Source organism: Furipterus horrens, unplaced genomic scaffold (assembly GCF_987537825.1).
Source record: "Furipterus horrens unplaced genomic scaffold, mFurHor1.1.pri manual_scaffold_9, whole genome shotgun sequence".
Lineage (NCBI taxonomy): Eukaryota > Metazoa > Chordata > Mammalia > Chiroptera > Furipteridae > Furipterus > Furipterus horrens.
The window spans coordinates 99,227,273-99,245,987 of record NW_028327179.1 but is presented as its reverse complement, the minus strand read 5'-3'; the positions used below and the strand labels follow the sequence as shown (position 1 = coordinate 99,245,987).

Sequence of the window (18,715 nt, the reverse complement as noted above, 5' to 3'; positions counted from 1 at the left end):
TTGATTCCTCAGCACCGAACAGTGCATTGGCACACTTCAGGGGCTCCAGAAATATCGGTCAATTTACTGCTCCAAATATTTGGGGACATACCTAAATCTGATGATACTCAAAAAAAAGGAAAAGGGAAAAAAAACCCCGCTCAGCCCATCAGCATATGGGAACATGTTGGAACATAGTTAATTAATTACAAGTCATTTTATTTCTACCAGCATAGAAACAGCACTGAGAAAAATGGGAGAGGATAACACATTTACATCATGTATGAAATCTGAGAGAAATAAAATTATTCAAACAAGCCATAAAACTATAAAACTTATGGCTTTAAAAAATTAAGAAAGAAGGCCAGGAACCTCCATTCTGGGGTAGGATAAGAGCAAATGTATTTAAAGCTTCATGGTTTAGTTCTCTTTATGCATCTCCTACTTTCTAAAATCCAGCAGAGCTTTGAAATTAGTAGGCCCTCAAACTTAAATTGAATAAATTAATGCACTGCCTTTCTTTCACTGGAGATCAATCTTTATCCTAATCATATAATACAGAATCACGCTGATTCAACTCATTCCCCCAAAGACACACCATTTTATAATTATGAGAAATTTCACATGTCATTAGTACGGAATGTTCTATGAACATCTTAGTATTAGGAAACTATTTTCATTCTCTTAGACCTGGTACTCGAACAATCAATAGAAGAGGGCCGCTTCAATTTCTAAAATCCAGATACAAGCACTCGGTGCCTTAGTGCCGTTCAGTTCGGCCCGCATATAAATCCTTCCTGCTTTAATTACCGCGTGACCTCCGTGGAGCGCACGTGAGCATCACCTGCACGTCCTGCTTTAGAAACTTGACAACCTGCAGACGGCCACGGCCACTTAACGTCACAGGCGCTCTCCATGCTTTATCCGGACCAAGCGTCAGGTCTCCGGTTCAGCACGATGCTTTAACGACACATTCGTTCAGTGACGCAGCTTGGTGCTCACGTCATTTCGTTACCGAGCCCTCGCATTCAGGGTAAAACAGGGCAAGGTGGAGTTAGGTCTGATTCTGATCGTGGACACTATGTGTGTTTTCCAAATTGGGAAGTGGGAGCCATCGTGTGCGAGCCATGACAGCGACCCAGTAAATGGCAATGCAGCTTTTCAAACAGTGAGACAGAGGGAGCTCTGGAACCCAGGGGAAGCGTCCCTCAGTGATCTCCGCCGCCCCTTGCGTGCGCGCGTGTCCGGCCATCAGACAAGGCGCACTTCTGACTGCACACAGTTCGAGCACGGAGCCGCGGTTCGCAGTGACATGGCCTTTACAAAGCCACGGGGACGTCTGTGCGACGTCAGAGTCCCGGCTCTGCAGCTCACGGGCCTCCTCCCCGCGCCCCCGTCCCTCCGTGGTGGGGCTGACACCAGCACCTGTCTCCCGAGGACAGACGGGTGAGGGCCATAAAACGTTTGGAGGAGCACCTGGCACGCGGCAAGCGCCGGCTGCTATTCACATAACACGCTTACAAGGCCTTGCAGATGTCCTGGGAATTGCCAGCGTGGTACTTAAATAAAAAACTTCAGGGGAAAAACGTCAGAACAAGCATGCTTTTTAAGTCAAAATGAAATAAATTAACGTCGCCTAAAACATCACAATACCCTTGATAACTGACAACTCCGGGGCAGCACGTGCCCCGACTCCCACCCAGTGGCACCTCCGGGATCGGGAAGGGGAGCTTGGTGTTGATGGACTTGGGGGTCCAGCCGGGAGCACCTGCTGAAAGTTCCAATTTTCTTTGACGTCTCCTTCTTTCTTAAAATTCATCTGAGTCTGTCGTTCTACCACCAAAGGCGGCTGTTCTAACAGACCGCTTTAAAATGCCTGCCTGGAACGTTCCCCACCGAGCCTCTCGTTGGCGGGGAGCCGCCTCGGGGGACCCGCGCGCCCGGAGAACCCCCGGCGGAGGAGCTCCGGCTGCTCACCGGCCACAGCGCCCTCTCCAGGCCCAGACGGGCAAACGCAGAGCGCAGGCTGTCCTTGCCTCCTGAGGCGACAGGATGCGGGCGACACAGGGCACACCTCGGGGCCACGGGGGGGGGGGGGGGGGGGCAGACGCGGACCTGCAGCGGGGGGCGCGCTCACACGTCCCGCGCAGGGGGCAGGCCTGGCCGCGGCCGGCGGGCACGCGCACGCGCACGGGGCCGCCGTCCCCACCACAGATGCCGGCGCGCGCGCTCCTACGCGCCGAGCCTCAGCCCCGCGTTCCCACAATCCTGTTCTGCGCGCTCCCACTTCCGCGTGCGGTGAGCCCGCCCGGCCCCGCCCGCAGCAGCCGGAGAGCGCAGCCCCGAGGCGGTGTGTGCCGGCGGGGGGACCCGGGAAGCCAGCGCGTCTCTGCGGCGACAACGAGGGGCTCGCCCAGCGCGCGTCCCAAGCCGTTTCATCCCTCTCACGCCTACAAATTAACCGCGGCTCAGACACCGCGATCAGCACGCAGTGGCCTCTGAGACCCTCATTTCACGAAGCCCGGTGTAAAGGGACATCGTCCTCCCCTCCCCGCGCTCCTTCTCGGGTCCGGAACTTGCACGTTTCGGTTTGTTCCGAGTACCAGTTACCGATTCACCCTCCCCGCTGCAGGCAGGGGGGACCACGCGGCGCCGGGCAGCGGCCCTGGGCTCGGGGTCGCGATGAGCGTGCTGCCCGCCACTGCGCGCCCCCGGGGCCCCCGCCGGGGCCGGGCGCTCCTTTCCGGCCGCACGCGACAGAAAGCTCTTCCTGTCTGTCCACCGCGCAGTGCGGGCGAGGTCAGCGCTTCCAGGCAGCAGGAGCGCCGGGGGGCGGCAGGGCACCCCGGGCTCGGACCGACGGAGAGGCCGTCGGTTCCGCCTCTCCCTGCGAGCGCCCCTTGGACTCCGGAAAACACGCCACCCGGTAACTTCCAGGCAGAGCGTTTTCTGGGGGCAGGACGCCCCACTCTGCCTCCGAAGGGCCCGGCCGTATCTAGAACCAGGGAGAAAACCTGACGGACGCCGGCCCCACCTTAGAAGGCGATGCCACCACGCGCCCCGGCACCCGCGGTTTTCACGGGGGCTCTGCCTGCACAGCTCCGAGTCAGGACCCGTCACCGCGTGCGTTTCCCCAGGCAGGGCTTTCAAGCTTGCGTTTCAAATTGCTTATTCTGAAAACTACCGAACTATGTTCACCATTGGAAATGCACTTAATACATTTTTAAAACAACCGCAGAATCGCAAAATCCAGATTTTTCCTAGTTTTATATCAGTAACACATAAAAAAGGGAAACTCCAGAGAACGTGGGCTCCCAAATATGATTCGGTTTTCTAAAATAAAATTTACACCCCAAAACTTTGCAAATAAATCGACTTCTGCAAAGTATAAATGCAATAAACCATACAGAGAAGTACATTAGAGGCCTTTTTTTTCCCTTTTTCAGATCACACACACTGAGTAGGCGCCTGGTCTACACCAGACTGTGGACAAAACAAACTAATCCTCTGCATTGTGAAAAAAAAAGAAATCTCATTTTAATGTAAAAACCGCAGTTCTTGATTCACTGCTGCCAAGGGCGGCATCAGAACGGGCTCCGAACCATGTTTCCGCACGGCCGTTAAGGGTCCCCGCCCCGGCCTCCCACGCGCGCGCGCACCCACGCACACAGCCTCGCTCACCTGTAGCGCCACCATGAAAAGCAGAGTGGACGCTCACGAACGCCACACCCACCCCTGCAGGAGACGTCAGTGGGACCCGCGGTTTGCCGGTCGCAGTCTGTGGGTACTTCAGTCACAGACGTTCTCCATAGATCAGCTACCAGACGAAACGTCTGCACGTGTCACTTCCCGGGGGTCAGTAAAACCCCGAAGCCTCCGGAGCTTCCCGGACTGGTCTGCTGTACCGAAACCCTCACTCACACCCCGGCGCGGAGAGCCGCCACGCAGACGAGCCGGGCCTACACGCGCGGCCCGCCGCCACGCAGTTCTCAGTCTACGGGGATGAGGGCGGTCGCGCGGCAAAGGACCCACAAGGGCTGGGAGCGGAGCCCGCTCTTACCAGGTCCCGGTGCCTCGGATGCCCGCTGGCGACAGGCTTCGTAGTCAGGGAGCCACGGCAAATCCTGAACACAGGGACACGAGGATAGAAGGGCCAGATGAACCGGATGAAGTGGAAAAACCCACAAGAAAGAAGACTAGAGCAGAGAATCAAGTCAGAGAGAGAGCGCCTGCGTGTCCATTCACAGAAGGAAAGAGAACGGAAGAGCGACGTGTTCCCCGCAGAAGCCAATGCGAGAGACCATTCGAGAAGAAGGGTCACCTGACCCGGAAGTTTGGAAAATGCTGCCCATCACAGCGCCCTCCTTAGGCAGCCAGAATGCTCCAGAAAACAGACCTGGCGCCATTCCCCAAACAAATGTCACCTCCCGCGTCACGTGAAGTGTTCCCACTCTGGAAACCAGCGGGCTAGAAAGACGGTATCAGGACAGAAATAAGAGGGCCTTTGCGAGGAGAAGGGACGTCTGCGTTTCAACAGACTGAAAGGCTTTTCAAACCCGGGCAGTTCAGGCTTTTGAAGAAAAACAATAGAAACAGTCTCTGTAGCCAAAGCGCCAAAGCGGCCTTTTCCTGGCTTCGGAAGGGCACCTGCCCGCGACACCGCCAGGAAGGCGCGGACGCGCGAGCTCCGATCCAGCCGCTGCTGCCCCCGCGGCCCGGTCAACGCCGACCCGTGTGCTTTGAATTTGTTTTAGGTCCTTCCTGCAACAGCATTTATGGCTTAGATTTCAACAAGGAAGCGAAGCGTTTCTTTTCTAGCCAACGACGCCTAACACCCTGCCCATTAGGATCTCACACTCCCAGAGCACACTAGTGTTTCAAGATGCTCACCAGTACCCCACCAAAGCCGGGAGAAATGAACAGGTTTACTAGACGTTTCTACTGCAAGTCACCTAACTGTTCAGGTCCTGTGATTCCAAAATCAGTATGTGCTCGACAAAACAAGATCCATTCTTTCGTATGGGAATAGGGTTTTCTTCCCTCAAAGGCTGTTATTAAATACCCATTCACAGTCACGCCCCGTACACACATACATTCTGTAAGATACAGATCTCCCTACAAGAGCAGGGAGATACATCTGTGTACAATAACATATGGAAAGGTCCTCGACCTAGCCTTTCCTAAACTTGTTCACAGATCTCCCCTCCCACTCCCACGCCTTACACGTCACAGAACACAGAAGGGCAAACCGCTCTACGCAGATAAATAAAAACCAAGAATGCAGTGACGCATGAAGCGCCACAGCTGAGCTCCTTTCTTAGTCAAGGGACGCAGACATGCCTCCCAGGACGTGCACTTCGGCACGTGCACTTCGAGCTGAAGGCCAGGCAGATCTTGTGGCTCACAAGGAACTCCTACGTCACTGTTAAACAATCTAAGTTTAGGGCCTTGTCCATAACAAGAGTTCTCACCACGCCTTTTTATGACCTATCAATAGGGCAGGGCCAGCTTCTGCGTAATTATGGAAGATCTGCCCTGATCACCCTGTAAATGACCCGCCTCCCTGCGGAAGCCCAGGGCGCCTACCTCGCCCTTTGCTCAAAGTGCCAGACAGCTCATGTTGACTATCTTGCCTCTGAACCTCTCACGCACTGAGGTCTCTGACTCTCTCATGCATGTGGGGTTCCCATACATAGGTAATTCAATTTGCTTATTTTTCTCGTTAATTGGTCTCATGTCAATTTTTAAAAATTTAAATTGATTTGAGAGAGGAAAGGGGAGCGGGGGGCGGCGGGGAGGCGGCACGGGAGAGAAACATTGATTTTGTTGTTCCATGTATTTATGTAGTCATTGGTTGATTACTGTATGTGCCATATGGGGGATCGAACCTGCACGTCTGACTTACCAGGACGATGCTCTAACTGAGCTACCCAGCAAGGGCTCCTGTCGATTTAATTAGGGTAGAGGTAAAATATCTTCTTCCCCTACATTATGAAAATAATAGTAACCATCCCGGCTGGGTGGCTCAATGGATTGAACACTGGCCTGCAAACCAAAAAATTACTGGTTCAATTCCCGGTCAGGGCACATGCCTGGGTTGTGGGCCAGGTTCCAGTCGGGGCACATGTGAGAGGCAACCAACTGATGTTTCTCTCTCACATGGGTGTTTCTCTTCCTCTCTTTCTCCCTCCTTTCCCCTCTCTCTAAAAATACATAAAGTCTTTAAGAAAAATAGTAGTGATCAAAACAAACACACACACACTTTATAACGTCCAAAGTGACTGCAGGCATAATATGCTTCAGTAGCTTTGCCCCCACTAAACCAAAGCACCCCCACCCCACCCAGGGCAGTCACCACACGCCTTCACAAAGGTGCCAGCTGCCTCCGGGCACAACTGCTCCACAGATTTAGTGTCTTCCGCATCCCTAACCTGACCCTTCCCTCAAACAGAAGACCCTCTGATTTTGGGGGTCCCCACCCGAGGACCTAATACAACATCCCCACACCGTGTGCTAAGTGAGGCCCTGGCAAGAAGCAAGCTGAGGGGAGCAGCTCCGAAGTCACCGTCACGAGTTCAGCCTGGTCTGTGGCACATCCTAAGTGGTGGTATCACATGCAGGACGAGCCTGTAAGACAATCCTGCACGATCGCAAATCTGTAAGCTGCGAGAAGCCAGAGGAAACCACACTCGGACGTCTTCATCGCCACCCTCCCCCAAACCGAACATCTCCCAGTTCCCCAACGTGAGTGTGGGGCTCGGGGAGGGAGGACCGGGCCTGCCGCTCTGCTCCTGGGTTCCACTTGGGGCTGACAAGTCTGCGGGCCGGCTGGCCTGTCACCCCAGCCTGGACTTCAGACCTCCCCTGCGAGTCTGCGCGGCAGGCCGCTTCCACCCTGCAGGGAGCGGGGAGCTCTCTGGCCTGGCTCCGGGTCCTGACTGCTGATGTCTCCCAGGCACCCGGAACCATCTGAGTTAGCACAGACTTAAGTAACTTCTCCGTAGTAAAGGCATTTCCCGCCCATTGCCCCCCGCCCCCGGGCATCTGGTGACACATTTCTGTGCATCTGCTCTCATAATTTCGACAGTATCACTAATTTGTGTCATTTAGAAGACACTGACCTTTCCATTTTACAAGCTACAGCACAAACTACGCCAAAAGAATTTATTTTTCCTAATTCTTAAAGCAAATTTATGTTCTTAAGCATAATGACAACAGGTTTAAACATTCACTGTAAAAATACATGTGCTATCATTAAAAGCTGTAAATAGCAAAAGGGGATCGAAAGTTCACACCACCACCAAGACAAGGAAACTTCCACACCAGGACAGTTACCAGCACATAATCTAGTATCACATTTAACAGAATACCCAAACGTCAGTGTTTCATGAGACTAAGGCAGTTTCATGGAGGGTATGAAACCTGAGGGCACCGGAAGTATTAGAAGGATTAAGATACGGGGGAAAGAGGGGGAAGATGAGACCAGGGAAGGAGACACCAACCCAGAAGTCAGAGATTCACCCCCGTGGGGGAAGGGCAGGCCTGGAAAGGGACCTGCAAGGGAAGTGGACCCCACGGGACCTCAGCATTAAACTGAGTGAAAACATCTCACTCCCAAGCTTCTATTACCTTTTTCTTTAGGGGCAGGGGGGGGGGCGCTTATAAATTAATTCATTGTATTACAAATACACATGCATTGTAAAAAATTGGGAGGAAAAAGAGAATAAATTAAAAACCACCCATGATCCCATGGCTCAGAGATAATCACTATTAATATTTTGGTTTATTATCTTTTTCAAATGCATTTACTCACACCAAAAAATGTTTTATACGTTGTATGTGTGTTGTAGAGCTTGTCTTTGTCATCTAATATTCACTGGATAGTCGTTACATACGGTATTAAGAGAAATGCAAAGCTTTACCTAAACAACGCTGAAGCCATCGTTCGTACCAGCAAAACCCTGAAAACGGTAGCTCAGTAAGAGGGCATTCGTCAAACAGTGTCCCACGACAGAATATTAATCTGCCTGTCATTTTTTATATTTTCTTAAGACTAAATCCTTAGAAGTAGATTAGCTATTCCAAAGTGCATGCATATTTTATAAGCCTTTGTTACATATTTCTCAGAAAAATCAGACAAAATTATACTCCTTCTAGCAACGTATAAGTAGGCTCATTTCTCTGCACCCTCACCAGAAGGGCTGAGTTTCTAATGTACGCCAAAGTTTTAAAAAGAGTCTCTCACTGATTTGCATTTCTAGGCGGCCTGCTGGCGGGGCTGCAGTTGCGTCATGCTTCCTGCTCCTCCTTTTATGAGCCCCGTACAGCAAGGAAAGTAAGCTTGCTTGTAAGCTACGCTATGTTTCTCACTTTGCCTCTGCCTTTGAATTCTATTTATGGCATTTTAACGTACAGAAGTTCAGTTACTTTAAAGTAAGCACACAAGTCATTTCTCTCACAGATCCTCCTTAGGGTGCGATGCTCTGAGAGGCTATCTCCATCCTGAGATTATCTGCATTCTCTTTCAGGTCTTAAATTTTTTTGAAAAATATTTTAAAAGCACGAAGTTCACCACCCTGGAATTACAACCATTCTTACAACTTAAAATGTGCTCACCCCTGCATACACACTTTGCGCGCGCCCACTTTAAAGGCTGCACGCACACATTTCATACAATGTTTTTCACAACATGTTCTGAGATGAGCCTTTTTAAAACCTGCAGCTTGTGCGAGCCGAACGCTTACATGGTTTTACAAACTTCACACCCAACTCAGCAGCAGTCCCAACGTTTCAAAACTGCGCACTCCTACCCCATCAGTGCCCAGTTAACTCTCCTTCAATGCCTGCCAGTCACTAAAAGACCAAGGAGAAGAATAAGCTCATTCTCAGGGGTTGACCAAGCGCTGACCACTGCTCAGATAGCAATCCTTAGAGCATTTTCATGTTGCTCCTTCCCCTCTTCCACCTTCACGCAAACCCCAGGTGTAGGGAGAGCCTGGCCCCCCTGCAGTGCAGGCCTTGCCACCTGCTGGGCTGGACCTGAACCCCTCAAAGCCTGTTTCCGACCCGCACGCGGTAAGGTGGACCCAACACTGGTCCCCACACTCCACGGGCCTGGGGACGGTTTCCAGCCGGAGGGTGTTCGTGAACAAAGTGGCAGCCACGTACATGAATGTTGATGCGGGCAGTGTGTTAAGGCACCGGGACAGACACGCACCACACGGTCCCTGACTGAAAAGGAGGTCTGTCTAGTGGGAGAAGTCACCAAGTCCCGTTGAAGGGTTAAGTGCCCCAGGGAAAAAATTTCAGTTAACTGTCAATCGTGGGCTTCACGACTCTGCTTTTCAAACAGGGATAAGATCACGCTTCAGAGGACAGTCTTCCAAGTGCTGTTACTGGTAAAGCTATGCCATCCCCATGGAACCCATATGCTTTGAGGCCTAGGAAGAAATCTTCAAGAGTGTCAATTAAGAATCATCTCATTTTACAAATGCTGAAATGAACATCCAGCAAAATTAAGCTCCAACTAGATCCCACATCTCCTCAAAGCAAAATGGTCTCTGCCTAAGCAAAAATAACACACAGCCTTTTCAGAAGCCAGAAAATGTGTGAATAAAAACTTCACAAAAACATAGCAATACGTGTTATAACCATCTTGTTTATAGTGTGTATTCAATGTATATGTTATAAACAGGGAGCTTAAAGTCCTTAGTAATAGAGTAAACTTAAGGTTTTATTTAAATTTGATTTATTCTTCACGCAAACAAAAACACACCTTACCGAGAAACTTCCAGGTATCAAAAAAGCAAGGTAAATTTCAAATCAGTCCTTGAAAATGGCACCGTCTGCTCCAGACATATCTAAAATTCCAGACGGGTCCCCAGCGGCCTCGGCGCCGAGGCTCTGGGCCTGCGGGGCAGGACCGGACAGAACACGTTTCACTGAAGGACAGCCCAGCAGCCCCCCAGAGGAAAGCACATGAACCAGGACTCCCCTCGCTGAAAGAGGGCGCCTGGGAGTGGCCTCTGGACCCCAGGACGGGGTCTCCTGGGAGGGATGCCACCGCTGCTGGGTTTGCTCTCCAGCAGCAAGAGCTTGGGCCACCCAGGATTTCCCCACAAAGGCAAGGCTGTCACACTTAACCGCTGAAGAGACCCCAATCTCCTTCCAAAAAAAAATGAAATAATATCTACACCTTAAAGCAAGTTTTGAAGGGAGAAAAAGCAAAGTTTCACAATTTGTTTTCTTGGCATTTTCCTGGATTGCCATTGCTGAAGACAACCTGGGCACCTGTCTATTGCTGCCTGCACTGGATATAGGGTGCTGTCTGAGCCACCCAGTCAGGACTGCAACAGGGATGGGGTGCTGTCTGAGCCTCCCAGTCAGGCCTGTAGCAGGGATGGGGTGCTGTCTGAGCACCCCCGTCAGGCCTGTAGCAGGGATGGGGTGCTGTCTGAGCCTCCCAGTCAGGACTGCAACAGGGATGGGGTGCTGTCTGAGCACCCCCGTCAAGCCTGTAGCAGGGATGGGGTGCTGTCTGAGCACCCCCGTCAGGCCTGTAGCAGGGATGGGGTGCTGTCTGAGCCCCCCAGTCAGGCCTGTAGCAGGGATGGGGTGCTGTCTGAGCCACCCAGTCAGGCCTGTAGCAGGGATGGGGTGCTGTCTGAGCACCCCCGTCAAGCCTGTAGCAGGGATGGGGTGCTGTCTGAGCACCCCCGTCAAGCCTGTAGCAGGGATGGGGTGCTGTCTGAGCCTCCCAGTCAGGACTGCAACAGGGATGGGGTGCTGTCTGAGAACCCCCGTCAAGCCTGTAGCAGGGATGGGGTGCTGTCTGAGCACCCCCGTCAGGCCTGTAGCAGGGATGGGGTGCTGTCTGAGCCCCCCAGTCAGGCCTGTAGCAGGGATGGGGTGCTGTCTGAGCCCCCCAGTCAGGCCTGTAGCAGGGATGGGGTGCTGTCTGAGCACCCCCGTCAGGCCTGTAGCAGGGATGGGGTGCTGTCTGAGCCTCCCAGTCAGGACTGCAACAGGGATGGGGTGCTGTCTGAGCACCCCCGTCAAGCCTGTAGCAGGGATGGGGTGCTGTCTGAGCCCCCCAGTCAGGCCTGCAGCAGGGACGGGGTGCTGTTGGAGCCCCCCAGTCAGACCTGCACCCTCGCCCAGTGTAAGTGCAGCGACTTTTCTGCAGCTGAAACCAGAACTGGTCAAACACTAGGTCAGAATTCTTCCAGAAGGTTAATCCTTTAAAAAAAACAGCCGACGCACTCAGGGTAAGGCTGCTGTACTGCCAACCAATACCAAGTCTAACACGTAGGACGCTCACCAGGAAGAGGAAGAGGAAGAGGCCGAGGAGTCTCGGCCGGCTCAGGGACTCCTCTGCCCCCCCCCCCCCGGGTTCTCTCGGTAACACACGAGAAATGGGGGGCAGGCCACGCTGGGGACCTGAGCGTGCGGCGGGTGATTCCATAAACTGGTGAAAAGTCCTAACAGGATATTTAAAGTTGTTCCCCACCCTTTGGCAAAACAGTTTTTAGAAGACGACACCAACAAGGAAATAAGAAAGTTCAACATTTTCAGGAATAAGTTCGGCCACACCTCCCAGGTTAATGAGCGCTTTCCTTCCGGAAACGTCCAGGAAGGGGCATAACCGACTTCGAGCGAGCCAGCCTGCTGCCTGCAGCTCCAAATTTAAACCGCGAAAGCAGCTGGAGCCGATCACCCCGGGACGCTTCACACCTAACTCTCAAGTATCTTCCTCGTACCCAAGAACTTTAAAAAAACACACACGCACACAATTCTCATATCCGATTGTTTTCTCCAACACAATAACCCCGACCTGACCCCTCTCCAGGCCCTCAGCGCATCAGCCCGATAGGGCGGCCACAAAATGGAGGGTTAAACGCGCAACGGCCCCCATCTGCGGGGAGCTCAGGTGCGTTTAGGTCCCAGAAGTCGGGGCCTCAAGGAAAAGCGCCTTCGGTCCCCCTTCCGCCACCCCAGCGAGCGCCGTCCCAAAGCTGCGCGGCCGCCCGCCCCCCTCCCCGCTGGGGCTGCCGCGATGCCATCGCGGGGCGAACACATTCCGGCGGGCGGCGCGACTCCGTACTTGCACGCTCATCACTAACCTCCACCACGAACCAGCGGCGACAGCCGCGCTCCAATCGCAGCAGAGGATCCTATTTTTGGCAGCGGGCGCGCTACCGAGACACAGACCCGACTTGGGGGATCCGTCTCCAGGAAGGCTCCCAAAGCCGTCCGCTCGCTCGGCCGCCACCCCCGCCCGCCCGTCCGGCGATGTCCCAGGTGGCGGCGACAGGCGCCCGAGGCCGCGCGCGGCTACCTGCGGGGTCAGCGCGCGCTCCCGCCGGGCGCGGGGCCGGGGACGCCGAGGCCGCGGCGGCGCAGGCCCGACCCGACTCGCGGGAGCCCGGGGCTCCGACCCGTCCCGCCGGCGCGCTCGCATCCCTGACGCCTCCCCGGCCCGCGCCCCCGAGGGAACCCAGCCGAAGGGCAACTGTTACCCAATAATAGCGACCTGCGCCGTCGCAACAATGCGGGCGGGGACCCGGAAGGCAGGGCGGGCGGGTGGCCGGCGCCGCGGGCCCCGTGCTCGCTGGAGAGCACGAGTCCCGGAGGGGCGCCCCGAGGGGCCGGGGGAAGGGCACGGGGAAGGGCACGGGGCCGGGTGCGCGCGGCGGGGGTCGCCGCACGAGGGGCGAGGCGCGCGCGCGGCCGAACTACCTCAGCTCGGTCGCCACCAGGCCGCCGCCCCGGGCGCGATGAATCGGGCTTTTTCCCGGTGCGTGGCCCAGGCCCTTCGCCCCGAGCCCGAGCCCCCCGTCCGCGGCGGCCGAGACCCGGCCCCGCTCGCTCCGCTCCCGCCCGCGGCGCCCTCCGCCCACGAGTCCCCGGCCCCGCCGCCATTCCGCCCGGCCGCGGCTCGCCGGCTCAGGCCTCGCCCGGCGCCTGCGCTCGGCCGCCGCGGGCCCGTCACTGCGACACCGCGGCTCCGGGCCGGGCCTGTGCCGCCGCACTCACCCGCATTTCCCTGCGGCCGAAATGGCTCCTGCGACGTCTCCGCTCGGTCGCTGGGCCTGGGCCCCGGTTAAATCCCCGTCCCGCCAAGGTCTGGCTGCGTCTCTCAGCCGCCGGGGCCGCCCCGCCTGGAGCTGCGTGCGACACGGCCCCCGCCTCCTCCTCCTCCTCCTCCCCCCCCTCCGCCCCCCGCCGGCCGGACCTCCTCCCGCCGCCGCCCGCACCGCGCAACCTCCGCCCTCTCGTCTTTGCTCCGCCGCCCCCCGCCCTCCCGGCCTCACCGGCTCCGGCGCCCGCGGGGGAGAGGCGCGTGGGGGAGGGTCGGAACGCCCCGCCGGCGGCGTCGGGGGTGGGGGAGCCGGGAAACCGCCGCCGCCCCCGCCCCCCCCTGCCGGAGCGCGGGGGTGGGGGGCCCCCCGAAACCTCCCGCCGCCGCCGCCCGTGCCCCCGCGGCCCCCGCTGCTCTCCGGGCTGATTTCTACCTGAAGGCCGGGCCCTGACCCGCGCGCCGTCCCGGGCCGGGCGCTCCGAATCCTCTTCCAGGTTTTACCGCCTCCCTCGCCTCCGGGCCGCTTCCCCAAACCCGGCTTCCCGCCACTTCGGACCCCACGAGGAGGGGCGGGTCACCTTTGGGGTTGGGGGCACCAGCCTCGGGAGAAAGTGCCCTCGAACAGCGAAGGAGGGGGTCCTACCGCCCCTCCTGCCCCACGCGGGCGCGCACACCCTACCTGCAGCCTGAGCCCACCGGGAACACGCGGACACCCAATCACCGCGCCTCCCGGCCGGGGCAGTCGCCAAGGCAGTGGCCCCGGCTGGCTGATGGGACGGGCGGAGGTGCGCCAGCGCCCTGGCACTGAGCCAGGCGCAGACCTCGGAGAGGCGCGCGTCCCTCCGAGCGCCCGGCCACCTGCAGGCCTCGGCCACCAGCCCCTGGGAGCCTGCGCTTCCCTGAGCCTCTTGCTCTATTGAAAATCGGTGCTAAAATAAGACGAGCCTGGGCTTCCCGCTTCCAACAGGAACCAACTCTTAAAAAAAAAAAAAACTTCTTATTGAATTTTTTCCATGACCATTTATCCCCCTTAGACCCTCTTTCCACTTCCACCCCTCTCCCCTGCTTATTATTATTTTTGCAACTATTGACATCGAATCACTTTACCATTAATGTGAAGACGAATCAAGAATAGCATGGAAGGACTTACGTATTTGGGTGGTAGGAGGAGTGACTAAGACTATTGTTTTCAGGTGTCGGCTGAAGTAGTTAATCGCATTCATCTGAAATCGTACTGTCCCGTTGCGGGACGGGAAATACTCTAAATACACCTTTTTGGCAGCACAAGTAGCCACCTGGCTTGCTATGGTGACAGAGTCTGGAGAAGTCACGGACTTGGAGGGGCTCCCGCTTTCCTGCCGTGGTGCCTGCACAGCATACCAGAGAGCCAGCTAATTTCATTAAAAAGCAAGGAGGGACTTCAGATGATCCTGTCTGGGCAAAAGACACGCTGGATGTCACTCCCTGTTTTGCTCCAAACCCAAACAGCACAGAGATTCTGGTACCGCCTTGGGGTAGAAATCCTAGGCCCCCAGAGTCCACTCTGTTTCCTGAGCCACATGGGTTTCTCTTAGAAGACTTATCCCACTGATATATGTGGTTCCTCATATTAAAATGTGGTCTTTTGTCAACACCTTTTAAGCATCTTTAGCAGGATTGCATTTGTGTGATACTTGTCACCCAAGTATGTCATCTCAGTCTGTGCAAGGGTTTCAAGTTCTTGGTTTATGCCCCGTACATCTAAATAACAGTCAAAAGAAAATTGAGATGCACATCATAACTTTTTGTGGGCGCAGGGTAAGAGTCAAGGTAAAAATGGAAGGCCTGTCCCTGCGGACGAGGGCTTTTTTTATACCCTCATTTCTTTCCTTCACGGAGCCTGTGCTTTCTTCGGACAACTCACCGTGGGTCTTCTCCAGGCTCATCATTCCACGTGGTCTCCTCGTCTGTGACTTCCCACAGGGGACACGGGATGCGAGTGTTTGTTCCCTCCACTATTTTTTGGGGGGGGTCACTGGAAGTAGTTAGGCCACTGGTACCACTGTCTGCGCTTCTTGCTGTCTTGGTTCTTGCTTCTTAACTTCCTTCTGCCCATGACCCTCCACACATCTGCTCCTCTGTCCTCAGTAGTTAGACTGTTGCATTGACGTTCACGCCCACTTCACAACCAGGTTGCTTCGGCAACACTTGGACTCACCTGGCCTCCTACCTAACAGATCATAGTCATTTACTCCAAAACAGTCTTCCCCCAGCTCTCTCCCCAATCTCAGCAAAACTGATGTCCCCCTTTCAGTTGACCTAGAGTTTGGAGGGGTAATTAACTTGATAGGTATCAGGATCAACGTTCAAAATTGTCTCCAACTAGAATATCAGGCCCAAACTAATGATATAGAATATAACTATACACCCTGACTGCTGTGGCTCAGTTGGTTGGGCATCATTCCCCAAAGCGAATGAATGATCGCCGGTTCGATTCCCGGTCAGGGCACATGCCTGGGTTGTGGGCCTGTTCCCAGGATGGAGGCATGTGAGAGGCAACCGATTGACGTTTCTCTTGCACATTGATGTTTCTCTCCTCCTCTTTCTCCTTCCCTTCCCCTCTCTCTAGAAATAAATAAAAATCTTTAAAAAATATATATAACTTTATAAGTCCAGAATAATATGGTGAAGTTCAAAAAGCCAAGCTTTAGATTTAGGCAGATGGTAGTTTATATTCTGACTCCAATTCCTCTCTTTTGCTCTAGTTAAGTCAACCGTTAAATTGGAATAAAAAGATCTACTTCATAAGTGAAGGGTAATTCCTTTATAATTCCAGCATTTCTGAAACACTCCTCATCAGTTCCATTGCTTTCCTGTCTGTATAAAGTGGAGGTCCACAGCCTCCCCTATTGCTGTTGATAGCACTAACACTTTCTAAGTCATATGGGCCTGAAAACTCAATATCCTGATCCATGACCTGGCCTCCCACAGCTAGCCCCGCTCCTGGAGAAACCTTCTGTTTATTTCGGTCAGTCTGTAGAGGTTACCACCTCACACCCACATCCCAGTGAGAAAACCTAAGACTCAGAGATGTTAGACAGCTTGGCCCAAGTCACTCAGCGGGGCCGGTGGCATGCCCTGACTCCCAAATCGGCATATACCCGCCACTTTACTATGATACCTTCCCACGCCTGTATCGTTTCCTTAATCTTCTCATTGGTTTTCCTGGCTCTGATCGCTGTCCTTCCCGCCTGTGCAATGACTGAAGACAGATGGTTCTTTCCAAACTGAGACCTTCAACATGGTACCTTTGTCCTTTCAAACCTTTCCCATGGCTTCCCATTGTTTACCAGTTTAGTCCAAACTCTGACCTGACACTTGAGGTTTCCCATAATCTTGTCCTAACTGACTTTAACAAATTTATTTCCAGGCACATCCCAAAAATACCTCTCAGCTTTATCCAGTCCTGTTGGGCCTATGATGGACCCACGAATACCGTCCTGGGGTCACCATTTATGAATGCTTGCTGCCTTCGTTTCCCTTAACAGAAATGGTTCCCTCCACCTTTCCTGCGTTTGCAAATCAAACTCCTTTTTCTGAGATCCAGCTCACAACTCACCCCCACCCCCACAAAGCCTACTTTATACCTTCGGCCAGGCTTTTGTGATGGCTCCCTGACTGCTCGGTCACATGTGGCTTTAAACCTGATGATCTGGGTGGCGGGTTAGGCACTATTTCCTAAACTTCACCAGGCCCTTCGGCATTGTGCCCAAAGAACACTGAAGAGTGTTTGAATGTGTTTGTTTACTAGTCAAATGAAAGGGTACGTGTCACTGGACTAGCCATAGGAGCTATTATTTCTAAGACATGAGTAAGGAACTAGCCATCCAGTCCTGTCCCACCTCAAACCTGTCTTTGCTTCAGAATCACCTGGGGACTTGAAATCTGATTTCAGGGCCCATTTCAGATCAACTGAGTCAAAACTGGGTAGAAAGGGGCAGGGAGGAAATTTGAACTTGCCAAAGTTTACTACTTATTATCTGGGTAACTTTGAGCAAGTTACTTTGGCTCTCTGTGTCTCATTTCTTCACCCCATTAAAATGGGGATGATAATAGTATCTCATCTAATGTTGTAAATTCAATACTTAATAAACATCACCTATGAAGAAGAAGAAGATGATGATGGTGGTGGTGGTGGTGGTGATGGTAACCCAGGGTTAGTCTGGTGACCTGAGTTTGGGAACCATTGATTTAATGAACTATTTCCTCCATTAAAGTTTTCAATGCTATGACCTTCAAGTTTCTGGTATTGACATTACAACATATTACAACAAGTCTTATTTGTTTTGAAATAGTGTATGTTAGGGAAGAGGGTCCAAGTAAAAAGATTGTTTGTTTATCTACTCCAAATCATGAAATCCACATTACCCGTTATTTTTTGAAAAACCAGTTCCCTTTAGAAAAATAACTACACATGTGCTATAACCATACAGAGTAATTCAGCCAGTTAGTATTCAAATGATACAGGAAAGAGAGAAAATAACATCATGATTTCTTCCACTCAGGACAATGAGTCATTAATCTTTTTTGAATAGGTTTTTAAATCCTCTATTTTAGTTCATTAGAAAAAACAAACAAACTCTTTAGCTCATTTTGGTTCATCAAATTTAAAACAACATTTTAATGATGTTAAATGTAACTAGATATAAAATAGGAAGCAGAACTTTACTTCCCAAAATCACAGACTAAATATGTCTGAATGGGGAAGATAGACCGGGCAGCCCCACCTTCTGAACTCTTGACTTATAAATGGCCTATACAAACTGATATACAAAGGCCTTGTTTTTACTGGATGACTTCCACTAAAGAGTCCTAGTATTTTCTCTTAAAAACCCAAATAGCTCTGGGAGGGTAACAGAGCTTGAGAGTCATTCACACACCAGCATTAGCTCCATCAGGTTGCCTGCTTTCTAACACAAGTCAGTAGCAAGAATGATGTGTTTGGAAGAAACGCTGAGCACCTCTGGGCAAGCTGAAGGCCTTGGGTGAGAGGTTCTTAGGAGCAGATCAGTCAGCAAAAGAAAGGAATGAGGAAAGGAGATAAAGTCTTTAAAAATCGAATCTGTCCAATTTTAGATTTTTCATATTGAGAAGTTGTAGGCCTCTTGGGAACCCATGTGACAGAAAATACTGTTGTAAGGTAGTCCTGATTAGTATTTACTTATTTATTATTTTGTATTATTTGCACCCAAGGACATGTTTTCATTGCTTTTTTGGACAGAGAAAGGGAGAGAGAAAAACATCGATGGGAGACAGAAGCACTGATTGCTTGCCTTCTGGACGCACCCAGACCGGGAATCAAACTCACAACCTTTTGGTTACAGTACAACCAGCCAGCTGAGTCACAGCAGACAGGGCCTGAATTCAGCGTTTGAGGTCTGGCCTGGGGCCCCTGAACACCACTGTAACATTCTATTAGGCTGCACCCCGTGAAATTGAAACTCATTTTCAAATGATTCAACCTGAAAATTACTAAAGTTCCAGAAAACTATCTTAAAGTCCCCTTTTCCAGAAAGCTTGTCTGACCTTCCCCACCTCCCCCAGCCCTTACCCACGTGTGGATTAGATGCCCTTCTTTTACAGCATGTACTTACTCTTTTTTTTTTTTTAACTTTA

At 52.8% G+C, this 18,715-nt stretch overlaps 1 protein-coding gene across 3 annotated transcripts in view; it reads right to left on the bottom strand.

The window, feature by feature from the left end:
- Positions 1–13,764, bottom strand: part of CUL1 (cullin 1) — a 72,860-nt gene extending 59,096 nt beyond the window's left edge. Inside the window, exon 1 of one of the 3 annotated variants that reach the window (XM_090287629.1) lies at positions 13,740–13,764. The gene's annotated coding sequence lies outside the window, so the exon portion shown is untranslated. Of the gene's footprint in view, positions 1–12,101; positions 12,127–13,014; positions 13,160–13,739 lie in introns of those variants that run through there. The other 2 variants (XM_090287627.1, XM_090287628.1) reach the window with 2 other exon arrangements.
- Positions 13,765–18,715: the final 4,951 nt, after the last annotated feature.